Genomic DNA, 4,962 nt, shown 5'->3' with positions numbered 1-4,962 from the left:
ACAACAAATAGCTCCTAAAGAAATTATGGTAATTAAGTTGAAAAATAAGACATGCCGTAAACGTCTTCATATATGGACGATGCATGGTTCGCGGCAATATCATTGCGTATGACATCGCTCCCGAGATATTTTATGGCGTATGCTGTGTTGTTAGCATCCTAACTGCAGAACATGCCAATGAAAATTATTTCGACTTAGGACAAAAACATTTCAGCGCCCCTATGATTTGTGGTTTAAATGGTTGAACAAGTATAAGTACAGAAAATAATTTCTGGCATTCTGTTTACATTTCGCAGAATGAGCCGCATATTTACCTATGTGAGTATTTATAAATCTATGCGTGCATGCGTGCGTCCTGTAGGCCAAAAAACGCATATTCTGTAAACTTCTGCAGGAATTCTGTGCGTCCTTGTGCTGTTTGTATCGGATACCACGTATATCAGCGTTGATATGCTTGATGGATGCGATGCAACAGCATTTATTTTGTGTACAAGGCACTTGCGGCGTAAACAATGTTTAATAATATATCGTTGTTCACAGAACATCGTCAACACTGTGGGTGATGTTGAAATGATGATTTATTTTATTTGAACTGCATATTTTCTGAGACTAAGGTTCTTCCCGTACCATTCCATCTGTTCAAAGGTAGTATCGGCGGAGAGGTAACATTGCATGATAATATATTAACGCCATCTGTTTTTATATATTTTAAACCTGTAGTGTTGATCGCGATACATAATTCACAGGCCATTTTTACATTGCGGCACACACGCAAATACCGGCTTTAAGACATTATATTGCCAAGATGAAATGGAGTGAGAAAACCAAACTAACGTTGACTACATTGTGCAAGCGTTCCTTGTTTGCCAATGGAAAAACACTAAGTTATAGATTAGCCCCATAAATCAGCTGTTTTCTCTTCAACCGGTAGACGAGGATGACGAGGAACGTTCGTGTGTTATCTGTGTGGTCCGACAAAGTTGTAAAAATTCGGAACGGGTAATACGAAGGGGCAATGCCGAGTTTGCCAAACTCACTATCAATAGGTAATGTTGCTAACTGATTTTTGTCCATTCTAGGACTATGAGCTTCAATGTCAAGGCAAGACCGGGAAGTTACGTGGCTGATTTGTCACTGGTAGAAGGTAAATTTGATTATTACGTTCGAGAATTGAAAATATTTGTATTGCAGGTTAAAAACATGCGGGATCGAGCTACTTGGTAGTCCGTATTGAAATAAGGGAAAGTGATCAGAACATAGAAGAGACGTTGCACACTGTCGTTTTCTGTCATGTGCTTCAGGTTTTTTTTGTTACAAATATAACTTAAAATATCATGTTAACGTAAACTCAAAGACAAAACCATGGTTCAGCTTCTGCATATTGCACTCCAATGACCACTCTGTGTCTCCAACAATGTAAATCCGACATATGGGCGCAATGCACATAATGTTTGACTGAAAATGAGCCGCTGTGCTCCTTTTACCAGCGAAGCCGTGACGTGCCGCCGGCGTAAACGTGTTACGCGTGGCTGGACCATTTCCAAGTAACATGCGACCGGTGTTGGCCATTGCCACGTTGGCGCTTCTCCACACGCAGCACCCTCCGTTACCGCTAGAAGTGCGATTCACGCAGTAATACGCTGCGCTCCCTGTCCTGCGATAGACCCAGCCAATCTCTCCCTCTTGACATCCAACTCCTCTCCAACATCTCTTTTTCTCGCACATGGGCATTGGATTGTGCGTTGATAATTTCAGCGTACACCGGACTACTTTTACCTAGCCGTATAAAGTTTCTTTTTAGAAATAGGATCTGCGCTGTGGCACCACGTAATGCAAGCGTGACGTTCTGCAATGGATACGGCCACAGCCCAGATCTAATTTTTGAGTCAAATGGTAAGAACGCTACGGCTATCCGCCGACTTTGCTTTCTTGGTGGCAGCGACTGGTCACCCCAGCACCCAGCCCCAGTCCCCGTCTCACTACTGATGCTGCGTGCCTCATCTAGCCGTTTCATGCATCTTCACGTCCCTCCCATCCCATTCTTCACCGCATCTTTTTGGTGCCCTAGCCACCCTTTCTGCCCTACCTGTTCTTTATTCCCATCCACCCTGCATCATTTCTAGTGTGAATGGTCCCCATCATCTCTAGTCAAATCACTCCTCCTTTACTTCCCCGGTGCCCTGGCTGTCTCCCCCGCCGAAAGTATACGTATAGGCCGCTAGGGAAGCTCTTTGTTGGCATGTGTACCATGTCCGCACTAACACACTTCAACACTACTTAGACCCGATGCAGTGGAGACTGCAATCAGGACCGTGGACCTACTTCCCTTGGACAATAAAGTTTGCCTTTTCTCTCGAGTGCCTTGCCGTGAAGCTGAGCCTTGGGTTTGGCTTGGAGTGTCAGACAGAAAATGGTCTCCACCTTCGTCCGATCTTATCTGTAAATGGTTTTGCAATTAAGTAACGAGTGACGATGGGTGTTTTGTTAAACATTAAACTTCCTCTTCTAGAGTTTACCGAATGTGAACAATAGAACAATGTAATGTAAGCCTGGGATGGAAGAGTATTCTTGGCTAAAATACTCTTTCGATATTTATTACTCAAGGGCATATAACTGCGGCGCAAATTTGGGGCGCCAGCTTGTCTCGGAAACCGCAGCAATAGACAACGTATGGTCATGCTTGGTTGTGTTTTCTTTGAAGTTCGAAAAAACAGCACTAGGACAGGATGAAAACGTAAGATCAACCTGTGCGCTTAATGAGCGCCCATTGTTGCCTCAGCGCATCGCACCCGCCTTAGCTCTTTTTTAAAACTTTAATGAAATACCAACCAGGTTAAATTAACACTCTTTCGTTTCTTTCTGATTACCAAGATTCAGCATTTATTTTATTTTCTTTTTTTACTGATACTCAGATATTTGCGTATGGTGCAGTTCTGCGCCCATTGGTTCTTTCCGGTGGTATTGGAACATTTTTTGGTTCTATACTGACTCGGCCGGTGCTTTCATTCAAGGCTAACATACATCTTCTGTCAATAGGAGGCACAGATCCACTAATCTGAGAGCCACCAGCACACGTTACAGCAATAGAAAAGCTTCAATGTGTCACAAATTGTCGGATATGCTGAACAGAGAGGAATATAAACCCACAATACGAATACACTTCCTTGTCTTATGGTAGTAAATTGACAAATATTTTGTAGAGAAGAAGCCCAAAAAGGCTAATACACTGTGCGAAAGAGTGATGAGGTTTGTCTTGTGCATCTTACAGGGGATGAACCGCCGGGCACTATTACATACTTTTACACGGACTACAATACTTGCGTCATTGCAGCACTTCCTCTACTAGGTCGACCTGGTAAGAATAGTCAACAGAGTACGCTGTTTTGACATGTAGTGTTCATGAGGCAATGCCTGCTAAACACAGTTTTATCAGTTAAGCGTCATTTTACATTCTCTAGAAATATTACATGTTGTAAGAAATTATAGGTACCGTGAGCAATGTGACACGTTTACGGCGGCTGATTTTGCAAAAGAAATTTTACGATTTCTTAACACGTAAGTCCTCACCGAAGCCATAAGCTTCCGGGACACCGCTGTTGTGACGCTCTGTTGATTCTGTATAGAAGCTTGCTTGCGAGTGGGACAAAAGCACTGCAAAAGCCTTTAAGATTTTGTTGTTCAGAAATTATAATTCCTAAAACACCCTGTGCCTTTGCCCACAATATAAACATAAAAAAACATTATTGCGCCTATATTGTGTGCAGCATGCATCATGGGATCGGCCAGCGGCATCAAAACCAACGTCTCGCAAACCTGCATCGATAAGTATGAAGAAAACTGCCATACCAAGGTTCGCGGTTTCGACCGAGAAACTTGCATTTAGTAGGTAAGCCACGCGGAAGTCGAGCGCTTCCATGAATGCAGCTGACATCAACCCATCAAAACGTACCTTTGGCCGGCGCCGCAGTACCGATGAAGAAACAATAAAGCGTTACGACAAAATACTTCTGGAGTGCAAAAACCATCGTCTGTTCTTGTGTTGCGCTTCTCTACTTGCCTACATTGACAGTGACCCCTGGTTTGATTACTAACGCGGCAATTATGTGAATTTACAAACTTCTGGTGGAGTCCTGATTGTATGGGTGTACTCAAATAAACAGTTTTGTTTGTCTGATACACTTAGAACACAAATAGGTCAAAATGAGAGTAAATGGCTGGCCGCATATATCAATCCCAAGATGGAGTATGCAATACTCCTTCGAGTGGGAGTATCGCCTTATCCCAGTGCTTTAAGAGTTTATTTATTGGTATAGGGGAGTAAAATTTTGGTGACCAAAAAATGGGAATTTTCCAAGGGAGCATTGGGGGTATATCATTTTCTCCCATTACAAGTTCTTAGGAAGCGAGTTACGAGTACTGCTCAGTTGCATTAGGAGTATTTTTGCTGTTCTTTAGGTGTTTTATACAAGCGCCCTAGGAGAATTTATAACTGCACTTGGTGTGTGTTAGCAGGCTCGTATTTTGTTTTTCTAAGAGTTTCTAGGAACCGCACTGGCGTAATTTTTATTTTATTCTCGAACATTTCAACGGCATAGCGTGAGTGGTTTCTTTTTGCACACAGACAATTTATTACGTAGCGATTGCGTACATACACAAATGTTTCTAAACACGTCGATTACAACACAGTATAAAAACGTTCAACCAACAACACACGTACAACGATAATGCAAGGCACCTTGATAACAACTTTATTTTTTTGAACTCTCTTCAAGGAAAAAAATGTAAGCCCGTTGTAACACATGAAGTGAGCCCGGAATCGATAGTTACGCTGTTCAATTGCACTTGCTTCCCAAACACTGACGTTGCCGCCGCCTCCTGGCATGCGGCCCACGGAGCCACGGAACCACCGGCATTACAGGGATAACAAAGCTCTTTAAATCTACGGCAAAAAATACAGACGCG

The 4,962-nt window shown here is 42.8% G+C and overlaps 1 long non-coding RNA gene across 1 annotated transcript; it reads left to right on the top strand.

Moving 5' to 3' along the window:
- Window positions 1-1,083: 1,083 nt before the first annotated feature.
- LOC144167336 (uncharacterized) lies at window positions 1,084-3,985 on the top strand. Its single transcript, XR_013321959.1, has 3 exons — window positions 1,084-1,144; window positions 3,269-3,355; window positions 3,765-3,985. It is a non-coding gene; the product is annotated as an uncharacterized LOC144167336 (long non-coding RNA).
- The last annotated feature ends 977 nt before the right edge of the window (window positions 3,986-4,962 follow it).

Source organism: Haemaphysalis longicornis, unplaced genomic scaffold (genome assembly GCF_048455015.1).
Source record: "Haemaphysalis longicornis isolate Haplotype H1 unplaced genomic scaffold, Haemaphysalis longicornis Haplotype H1 scaffold_2, whole genome shotgun sequence".
Taxonomy (NCBI): Eukaryota; Metazoa; Arthropoda; class Arachnida; order Ixodida; family Ixodidae; genus Haemaphysalis; species Haemaphysalis longicornis.
Note: the sequence above shows the minus strand (reverse complement) of the source record. Positions and strands in the feature narration are given on the sequence as shown.